The sequence below is a fragment of the Mauremys reevesii genome, linkage group 2, assembly GCF_016161935.1.
Source record: "Mauremys reevesii isolate NIE-2019 linkage group 2, ASM1616193v1, whole genome shotgun sequence".
Taxonomy (NCBI): Eukaryota; Metazoa; Chordata; order Testudines; family Geoemydidae; genus Mauremys; species Mauremys reevesii.
The window spans coordinates 72,927,989-72,939,692 of record NC_052624.1 but is presented as its reverse complement, the minus strand read 5'-3'; positions in this window follow the sequence as shown (position 1 = coordinate 72,939,692).

Below are 11,704 nucleotides of genomic sequence, written 5' to 3'. Positions count from 1 at the left end.
GTGAAGCCAGCTCTGGGAAAGATATGTATTTGTTTTCTCTGGCTGAAGGTGAGGTAGGGCACTAATATTCACTAGGGAGAAACTGGCTGAGTGAAATTCAGAGGTGAGGGAACTACATGAGACCTAGTAGTCCTGGTTTGCTACAATGGAAATAAGAGTTAAGTCTAGTGTAACTGAAGTAGCTCTGAAAATTAGGAAGTTACCAAAAAGGAGATGAATAAAGATGTTGAAAAGGCTACATTCGGGAAGTGTAGAATAAAGTGTTGGTTTATTTTCTTGCAGTCAGATTTTTTCTAGTAAAGGTTTCACTTGGCTTTGAGGCTTACTAAGCTCTTTGAAAGAAAAAAAAGGATCAAATACCCCTTTCCTCCTAACTACATGCCTCCTGTTGCTTAGTTAATGAGTATTATTGAGCTGACAGCACTGTGGTGCATGTAGCTGCACTGTGTCTACCTGTGAGAATATGGAAACTGTGTTCAATGGCTAACTGGGTGAGTGAGTAGAAGCTGAGCAATAAAGCATCTATGTATGACAGCAGAACACAATACTCAAGTGATAGCATCTCACATGAGCTTTTCTAGACCGGAAAGTCAATGTAGCTTAGATAAAGCTGAACAGACAGTGTTATTTGCTTGCCCATAGCCTGAGTGGCAAGTTGCTTGGAACAGGTTATTCTGATTTATTGATTAAAACTAGACATATGCCTGTTCAGATAAAATCTCAGGTCAGTTTGTCAGATAGTGAGCAAATGATGATTAAAAAGTTCATCTTGCCCAATTTTTATCTGAATAAATATATCAAATACCAGGTTGGCAGAGTTCCTCTCCTGAGGTTTTTACTTTCCTGAGTGTTCTGATCAGCAAAATCCACAGAAGGACTCTCTGTCACAGTCCAGGGCAATTGCACCTGTATTGCAAGGGCACCACTCTAAGGCCTCCACCTCTCTAGCAGATGCCTTTCTCATGTGGAGACCCATGTCTCACTCCCTTCGGACCGGGCTATTTCCAGGCTGCCCAACACCTTGCCTTCACTGTGTTATTCCTAGCAAAGACATGTTGTCCAAGTACGTTTACTTGCGTTCTCATCAGAGACTGGCAGCAGAGTGATTGTCAACAGTTATAAGTACCACACAAGTGCAATGTGCAAGTCTATTTTATTACGGAAAAAAAAGCATAGGTGCTGACTCAGTGGGCGCTTCGGTGCTGGAGCACTCACAGAAGAAAAATAGTGGGTGCTCAGCACTCACCAGGAGGCCCCACCAATCATCTCCTCCCCATCCCGCCTGCCACTGATCAGCTGTTCAGCGGTAGGCAGGAGGCACTAGGGGGAGTGGGAGGAGCGGGGACAGAAAGAGGCGGAGTGAGGGCAGAGCACTTTCAGAGGTGGAGGGAATGGGATAGGAAGAGGAGGGGCAGAGGGAGGTGGGTTGGGGCCTTTGGGGAAGGGGTGGAGTGGGACGGGGTGGGGCCTGGGGTGGAGTGGGAGTCGAGCACCTCCAGGGAAATCAAAGTCTGCTCCTGTGGTAGGGCAGCAGGGCAGTTGCGCTAATATGGAGGGAAACCAGCAGCTCCTTCATACTCTGGCTGGTGTCTGAGAGCCTGATTCTCCACTTGTGTAGTCATTTCCTTTTGTGTGAGAAAACAGAGCTGGTAAAAAAAATGTTTTTTTTTTTAATAGAAAAATAAAATTTCTGTGAAAAACTCAGAAAATCAATTCAGAATGATATAGTTCTAGTAAGCAGTAGTCAGCCGCCTCTTTTTTTACGTCTCTTACATAGTAGGGGAGAGTAATTCCTTCTGTTGCAGGGAGTACTGGGTGACATTCTATGGCCTGTGTTGTTATGAAGGAGATCTGACTTGATGATCATAGAGCTCCCTTCTGGTCTCAAAAGCTTTGAATCCATAACATGTGGATTTTTGGTACCTAAAATGAAACTACTTTTAGGGGCTTCTTGCAGAAGATTACTAAAATATTAGGCTGTGGAAAGCATTTTTATTCCAGCCAGATATGACACTGGCAGTCCAGGTGCCAACTTATGTCAGAGCCCTAGGCCAATTCACTTGTGTATTAGTATAGATCAAAATGATTGTTAAATGTATAAGAATGTACTTGGTGTTACCTGCATTGTTTTCACCTATCTGTATTCCCTTATAATGTAGTAGAAAACATGTACATTGTATATACCCCCTGTGGCAAATTGCCAGCACTATTATGATGGGTCTCACGCTTTCTCTTCTTTGTGGGGGGGGCGGGGTTCAGGGCACCATTTCTTGCCCCTAAATCAGAATATTAATTGCCCCACTAGTGTCCTAGAGGAGGGGAGTGGAAAGGGAGGGACCTGGGCCCACCCTCTACTCCAGGTCCCAGCCCAAGGGCCCTGAGGATAGTGGTGAACCACTTGAACTGACGGTTCCTTCCCCTGAGCTACTTCCCTCTCCTGCCCTTCAGCTTGTGGGGGGCTTCCTGCCCTCCCTCTGCACAAGCCAGGTGCCCCTTACCTAGGGTCTAGGACTTCTTAGCCCACCGCAGCACTTCTCCAAACTGTCCTCTGCTTCAACACCAATCCTTTCTGCTCCTACTCCCACACTGTCTGATTGAAGCATGGATTTTTATCATGTGACTGACTGCAGGTGCTCTAATTGGCTTCAGGTGTTCTAATTGGCGTCAGGTGCTCTAGTTAATCTATAGCAAACTTTCTTCCCCTTACAAGGAATAAGGCTCCCTTCTAACCCTCTCCTGCTGCCCTCTGGCCATGCTGTATCACACCCCATTACTAAATAACCCATCAAATGAGAAATGGGCTTGAGGGTACCCCACAGGAAGGAATTCCCAAGTGTGCCTTCCTGGGTTCCAAGGGGTTTTGCATTTGGGTGGTGGCAGCATCTACCCAGCCAAGGTCAGAGAAAAACTGTAACCTTGGAAGTTTAATACAAGCCTGGAGTGGCCAGTATTAATGTTTAGAATCCTTGCAGGCCCCCACCTTCTGCACTTGAAGTGCCAGAGTGGGGAATCAGCTTTGATAAGTGATTATTGTGTGCAGTGATTGGAGGTCAAAGACTCAAAATGCATTCCTCCCTCTCCATCAAAGGAAAATCCCACATAGGTAGTGACCCTGTCATCTTGTTTTCTTTGAGAAGAAGCTATAAGTAGAGATTCAAGGAAAGATCCTGGATCTCTGGACTATTTGGACTCTTACAGGGAAGTGTATGAGATGCAAAGTGGAGAACCCCAGAGACAACCTGAGTCCCTGAAAAGACTTTTGGGAAACTGGCAGTTTATTACATTATTGTCACCATTTGGAATTACAGACTGAGACTCACCTGTACATATAGTTTACCTGCTTTAACCTTTCAATAACTTTCCCTTCTTTTTCTTAGCTAATAAACCTTTAGTTAGTTTACTATAGAATTGGCTACCAGCATTGTCTTTGGTGTAAGATCTAGAGTACCAGTTGATCTGAGGTGAGTGACTGGTCTCTTGGGACTCGGAGCAACCTGATGTGGTGTGATTTTTTTATTTAAGTGACATTTTATCACAAAGTCCAGTTTGTCTGGGTGACAAAATAGACTGGAGAGTCTAAGGGGTCTGTCTGTGACTCTGTGGTAAGACTGTATAGTGATACAGTTCACATTTGTCAGTGGCTTGGTGCAATCTAATTATAGAACACACCACTAGGTTGGGGTGTCTGCCCTGTTTTCTGACAGTCTGCCCTGAGGTAGGCACTCACAGTTGTGAGCCACTCCAGACAGTATGGCACCAGTAAACAGTATATACTTTCTTCTTCTTTTGCTGGAACTTTAGAAAAGCAGCTGTGTGATCTCTGAAGTTGTGGATGGTGTATTGGTGGTACTTATGAAGAGACAGAGACCATTAGCTACTGGTGTTTTGCTGCCTTAGTCACGTACCTCACGCTTGTGGATTTACAAGTTCCTTGCAGTACTTGAATGTGATGTTCCCTGGGTGGAATGTTCCTTGGCTGTTGACTCACAGTGACAGTTCAGTGATTAATATAACAATTACAGTATTTGCCTGCTGAATTTATCTTTCTCCCAGAGGATAGAAGCAACTTTGTTTGTATGAAGCTGGTCTCCATATTGGAAAAGAAGGTTAACGGACTAGAGACCCAAGTATAAACCCTACATTGCATTAGAGAAAATGAAGACTTTCTGGATAGAAGTCAGTGTTTGGTACTGCAGGCACAGCATGCTGAAGAATCAGAGAGGGCCATACAGAATGGGGAAGAAAATTGGCAGTATGTGACCTCCAGAAGAAGAAAGAGGAGAACCCATGTACCCCCAATGCAGATAGAGGTAAGAAACCATTTTCAGGCTCTCTGCAAGGTACTATAGTGGAGAATGGTTTGGAAGAGTCATCTGAGGGAAGGGATCAGAAGACCCCATCGACCGGAAGACATGGGATGCATTGTCCTAGGGATGAGGGTTCCACGACCACCACTCCCAAGAGGAGGAGATGGGTAGTGGTGGTCAGGGACTCCCTCCTAAGGGGGAAGGAGTCATCCATCTGGGAAACTGAAGAAGTGTGCTGTTTGCCTGAAGCTAGAATTCAGGATGTGACAGAGTTTCTGATCAAGCCCTCAGACCGCTACCCCTTTCTACTTCTCCACATGGGCAAGAATGACCTTGAGCGGTCACTGCAGATTACATGACTCTGGGAAGAAGGATAAAGGAGTTTGAGGCGCAAGTCATATTCTCGTCCATCCTCCTTGTTGAAGGAAAAGGCCCAGGTAGGGACCATCAAATTGTGGAGGTAAATGCATGGTTGCGCAGGTGGTGTCTGAGAGAGGGCTTTGGATTCTTCGACCATGGGATGTTGTTCCAGGAAGAAGGATTGTTAGGAAGAGATGGGATCCACCTAACAAAGAGAGGGAAGAGCATCTTGGCAGGCAGGCTTGCTAATCTAGTGAGGAGGGCTTTAAGCTTGGTTTGCTAGGGGATGGAGACCTAAGCCCTGAGGTCATTTGGGAAGTGGGATACCGGGAGGAAACTCAAGGAGGGTGCAATAGGGGAGGTCTCCTGATTCATACTGAGAAAGTGGGGCAATTGGCTAGTTATCTTAGGTGCCTATATATGAACACAAGAAGCCTGGGAAACAAGCAGGAAGAATTGGAAGTCCTGGCACAGTCAAGGAACTATGATGTGATTGGAATAACAAAGACTTGGTGGAGTAACTCACATGACTGGAGCAATGTCATGGATGGGCATAAATTGTTCAGGAAGGACAGGTGGGGAGAAAAGGTGGAGGAGTTGCACTGTATGTAAGAGAGCAGTATGATTACTCAGAGCTCCAGTATGAAACTGGAGAAAAGCCTATTAAGAGTCTTTGGGTTAAGTTTAGAGGCAAGAGCAACAAGGGTGATGTCGCAGTAGGCATCTTCTATAGATCACCAGACCAGGATGAGGTAGACAAGGCTTTCTTCAGACAATTAACAGACATTTCCAGATCACAGGCCCTGGTTGTCATGGGGGACTTCAATCACCCTGACATCTGCTGGGAGAGCAATACAGCAGTGCACAGAGAATCCGTTAAGTTTTTGGAGTGTGTTGGGGACAACTTCCTGGTGCAAGTGCTGGAGGAACCAACTGGGGGCCATGCTCCCCCTGGCCTGCTGCTCACAAACAGGGAAGAATTGGTAGGGGAAATAGAAGTGGGTGGCAACCTGAGCAGCAGTGACCATGAGATGGTCGAGTTCAGGATCCTGACAAAAGGAGGAAAGGAGAGCAACAGAATATGGACCCTGGACTTCAGAAAAACAGACTTTGACTTCCTCAGGGAACTGATGGGCAGGATCCCCTGGGAGGCTAATATGAGGGAGAAAGAAGTCCAGGATTGCTGGCTATATTTCAAAGAAGCCTTATTGAGGGCGCAGGAACAAACCATCCCGATGTGCAGAAAGAATAGCAAATATGGCAGGCAACCAGCTTGGCTTAACAGAGAAATCTTTGGTGAGCTTAAACACAAAAAGGAAGCTTACAATAAGTGGAAACTTGGACAGATGACTAGGGAGGCTAACAACAAAGGTTTCTACAGGTATGTTAGCAACAAGAAGAAGGTCAGGGAAAGTGTGGGACCCTTAATGAATGGGGGAGGCAACCTAGTGACAAATGATGTGGAAAAAGCTGAAGTACTCAATGCTTTATTTGCCTTCGTCTTCACAGACAAGGTCAGCTCCCAGACCGCTGCACTGGGCAGCACAATAGGTGGAGGAGGTGAGCAGTCGTCAATGGTTAAAGAACAGGTTAAGGACTATTTAGAAAAGCTGGACATGCACAAGTTTATGGGTGCTGAGGGAGTTGGCTGATGTGATTGCAGAGCCATTGGCCATTATCTTTGAAAACTCATGGCAATCGGGGGAGGTCCCAGACAATTGGAAAAAGGCAAATATAGTGCCCATCTTTTAAAAAAAGGGAAGGAGAATCCGGGGAACTACAGACTGGTCAGCCTCACCTCAGTCCCTGGAAAAATCATAGAGCAAGTCCTCAAGGAATCCATTTTTAAGCACTTGGAGGAGAGGAAGGTGATCAGGAACAGTCAACATAGATTCACCAAGGGCAAGTCATGCCTGACTAACCTGATTGCCTTCTGTGATGAGATAACCGGCTCTGTGGATGTGGGAAAACGGTGGATATGATATACCTTGTCTTTAGCAAAGCTTTTGATACGCTCTCCCAAAATATTCTTGCCAGCAAGTTAAAGAAGTATGGATTGGATGAATGGACTATAAGGTGGATAGAAAGCTGGCTAGATCATCTGGCTCAATGGGTAGTGATCAACAGCTTGATGTCTAATTGGCAGCTGGTATCAAGCAGAGTGGCCCAAGGCTCGATCCTGGGGCCAATTTTGTTCAACACCTTCATTAATGATCTGGTTGATGGGATGCATTGCACCCTCAGCAAGTTTGCAGATGACACTAAACTGGGGGGATTGGGCCAAAAGAAATCTGATGAGGTTCAACAAGGACAAGTGCAGAGTCCTTAGAACGGAAGAATCCCATGTACTGCTACAGCCTGGGGACCAACTGGTTAAGCGGCAGTTCAGCAGAAAAGGACCTGGGGATTACAGTGGATGAGAAGTTGGATATAAGTCAACAGTGTGCCCTTGTTGCCAAGAAGGCTAACAGCATATTGGGCTGCATTAGTAGGAGCATTGCCAGCAGATCAAGGGAGGTTATTATTCCCCTCTATTCGGCACTGGTGAGGCCACATCTGGAGTACTGTGTCCAGTTTTGGGGCCCCCACTACAGAAAGGATGTGGACAAATTGGAGAGAGTCCAGCAGCAGACAACTAAAATGATTAGGGGGCTGGGGCACATGACTTATGAGGAGAAGCTGAGGGAACTTGGCTTATTTAGCCTGCAGAGGAGAAAAGTGAGGGGGAATCTGATAGCAGCCGTCAACTACCTGAAGGGGGGTTCCAAAGAGGATGGAGCTAGGCTGTTCTCAGTGGTGGCAGATGACAGAACAAGGAGCAATGGTCTCAGATTGCAGTGGCGGAGGTCTAGGTTGGATATTAGGAAAAACTCTCTAACTAGTAGGGTGGTGAAGCACTAGAATGGGTTACCTAGGGAGGTGGTGGACTCTTCATCCTTAGAGGTTTTTAAGGCTCAGCTTGACAAAGCCCTGGCTGGGATGATTTAGTTGGTGTTGGTCCTGCTTTGAGCAGGGGTTTGAACTAGATGACCTCCTGAAGTCTCTTCCAACCCTAATCTTCTATGATTCTATGAATTTTGTATAATCTATGTAAAAGCAAGGTGAAGTAATGTGTACACACTTTAAGACCCTTTTACATGGACAGAATGGTGTGAAGAGACCTGTAGTGTAAATGATAATCATTCCTTTAATGCAGCAGGACTAGCAGCAACACATGTGTAGACAGATAGACAAGCTGCTGCATCTGAGGCTGTTACTTATATTAGCACTGCCTGCAGTTGGCATGCTGCTCAGTGCAGAAACTCAGAGTGCACGTTCTCCTCTGTGCCTGATCCACGGAGGATGCTAGTCTGTTACAGCTCTCAGCTATAAATCCTGGCTCTTAAGTTCACGCAGTAGAGACTCATGCTACTAGCTCTGAAGGTCTGTGCTATTAGCCACGATGGCAGCCATCTCTCTCTCTCTCACACACACACGAACAATTTCAAACTGACATTGATGAATTGTAGGTGGATCATTGAACTAAATGTTGACTTTTTTTCATTAGGGGTTATTTACAGCTGTTTGATGGTGGATTTCTCTTTGTGTTTTATATAACCTTTAATTAATTATCCCATTGTTTTGCTTTGTATAGTTGGCGTTTATATGGAGAACTGATTTTTACTTTGTGTTAATAGGGCATAATTAAAGGCACTTAATAGAAGCAACTCCCATTATGTGCTTTTGAAGTGGTAGGATTATATCCTTGATGAATTTATTTGCCTTGTGCTAGATTGATAATGAGGGACTTTATGGAGGAGTGAATTGATGTTGGTCCGATATTATTCTATTAATTGATTATTTGTGTTACATTTCTGCCTAGAGGCCCCAAATGTCACTGGGGACCATTGTGCTAGGTACTGTAGAAATACACAGTGTGAGATGTATGTGCTCCTAAGTGCCTATGAACTAATCAGACAAGACAGATAAAGGGTGGTCGAAGGGGATGCAACATATAAGCAGAGAGATGGTTGATTTTTTTTCTATTAAAAAACAGTGGATAAGGAACTGGTAAAGGGGAGACTACAACGGGTCATACTGAAAGGTGAACTGTCAGGCTGGAAGGAGGTTACTAGTGGAGTTCCTCAGGGATCAGTTTTGGGACCAATTTTATTTAACCTTTTTATTACTGACCTTGGCACAAAAAGCGGGAATGTGCTAATAAAGTTTGCGGATGACACAAAGCTGGGAGGTATTGCTAACACAGAGAAGGACCGGGATATCATACAGGAAGATCTGGATGTCCTTGTAAACTGGAGTAATAGTAATAGAATGAAATTTAATAGTGAAAAGTGCAAGATCATGCATTTAGGGATTAATAACAAGAATTTTAGTTATAAATTGGGGACGCATCAGTTGGAAGTAACAGAGGAGGAGAAGGACCTCGTAGTATTGGTTGATCACAGGATGACTATGAGCTGTCAATGTGATATGGCCGTAAAAAAAGCTAATGCGGTTTTAGGATGCATCAGGCGAGGTATTTCCAGCAAAGATAAGGAGGTGCTAGTACTGTTATATAAGGCACTGGTGAGACCTCATCTGGAATACTGTGTGCAGTTCTGGTCTCCCATGTTTAAGAAGGATGAATTCAAACTGGAACAGGTTCAGAGACGGTTTACTAGGATGATCTGAGGAATGGAAAACCTGTCTTATGAAAGGAGACTGAAAGAGCTTGGCTTGGAGACTGAAAGAGCTTAGCCTAACCAAAAGAAGGCTGAGGGGAGATATGATTGCTCTTTATAAATATATCAGAGGGATTAATATTAGGGAGGGAGAGGAATTATTTAAGCTTAGTAACAATGTGGACACAAGAACAAATGGATATAAACTGGACACTAGGAAGTTTAGACTTGAAATTAGACGAAGGTTTCTAACCATTAGAGGAGTGAAGTTCTGGAACAGCCTTCCAAGGGGAGTAGTGGGGGCAAAAGACAATTTTGGCTTCATTCTACAGAAGTAAATTGTAATTATTATTAATTTTGTAATTGTGTTATTTATTTTGCTTTAAGTGCACAGAAATGTGTTATGTACTTTACAAAACAAATCAAGGGGTGGTCCTTGCCCTAAGACCTTATATAGACTAGGAATTTGCCTCAATTATTGCCATTAATGTCCAGCCACTAGCTGCATTGCTGCAAATGTCCTATGTAGGCAGGTAAAGCCCCAATCTGCATAGGTGAGATTTATCATGGTTTCAAGCCGGGGCGAGGTCAAATGGTACAAATAGCAGCTGCTTGTCTACACTAGGGGTTGCAAAAGCACAGCTAAACCTCTGGCTGGCTACTGAAGACTGTAATCATGGCAAATCAGCAGTATAGTCAAAGTCTAAATTTAACACAACATGACTAAGTAGGATCCTAAACCTAAAAGAGGAAGTAAGGCGGAAGAAAGGGGTAACAATAATAGGATAACATGGTGACTCAGTAAGACACCTACATCTGGACAACTTGTTTTTACATACCATAATGCTGCATAAGGTGCAAGATACAGGAGCATGGACAGCTTCTAGGGCCTTGGCTACACTTGTGAGTTACAGTGCAATAAAGCCGCCCACAGCACTGTACCTCACTCCCCGTCCACACTGGCAAGGCACGGACAGCGCTGTGTCTCCGCTGCTACAGCGCTGCTGGTTCTCCACCTCCCCGAGAGGAATAAAGTTTATTGCACTGCTGCTGCTGCGCTGCAGCGCCTGTGTGGCTGCCCAATGCGCTCTGATTGGCCTCTAGAAGTATTCGGCAGTATCCCACAATGCCTGTTTTAACCACTCTGGTCATCAGTTCGAACTCTACTGCCCCGGCGTCAGGTGACCAACCATCAGACCTGCCCTTTATATTCCCCAGGAATTTTAAAAATCCCCTTTCTGTTTGCTCAGTCAGGCATGGAGTGCTATCAGCGAATCTTTCCAGGTGACCATGTCTCCATGCGCCAAGCGAGCCCCAGTATGGAGCAATCGCGAGTTGCTGGACCTCATCAGTGTTTGAGGGGAGGAAGCTGTCCAGTCCCAGCTGCCTCCAGCCATAGGAATTACAATACCTTCAGGCAGATATCAAGGGCCATGATGGAAAGGGGCCATGACCGGGATGCCCTGCAGTGCAGGATTAAAGTGAAGGAGCTGCGGAGTGCCTACCGCAAAGCCCGCAAGGCAAATGGCCGCTCAGGTGCTCCCCCCCATGACCTGCCAATTCTACAAAGAGCTGGACGCGATACTTGGGGGTAACCCCACCTCCACTCCGAGCACCACCATGGACACTTCAAAGTGGGAGGAGGAGGAGGAGGAAAGCAGGAGTGAGGGTGCTGGGGTGTGGAGAAACACCCTGGAATCCCTGGAGGCATGCAGCCAGGAACTCTTCTCGAGCCAGGAGGAAGGTAGCCAGTTGCAGCAGCCGGTACTTGGTGAAGAACAAACAGAAGAGCAGGTTCCCGGTAAGCGGCTTTTTTTTCAGGAAGGAATTTTTTCGGTGTGGGCTCTTTGGGAGAGGAGGGTTAGGGCTGCATGCATGCCTAGATGCGGAATAGCGCATTGATGTGTTCTATCACATCACGGTAATCGTCCTCGGGAATCTCTTCGAAAGTTTCATCCAGAACGTGGGCAATGCACTTACGCAGGTTTCTTGGGAGAGCCACTGTGGTCCTTGTTCCAGTCAGGCTAACGTGTCCGCGCCACTGTGCCGCGAGGCACACTGTGCTGCACACAGGCAAGCTGAATATGGGCCAGGGCGGAAGTCGCATTGCAGTAGAAGACCCTCCCTTGGTTCCCAGGTCACCTTCAGCAGTGAGATATCTTTCAGGACGAACTCATGTGGAAAATGTTGGGACAGTGTTCAGTGTAGGTGCCCCCTGCAGCTGTTGGCTCTCCCCAAGGCACAGAAACCCAGAGGACAGTACAGCCGTGAAACAATCAGTCCCCCTTACTCACCATTCTGGGGCTCCCGTAGGTTATGTGTGCACTCTTTGGGACGGGAAAATTATGCAATTGTGTAGACTGTGTGTGCCCTCCT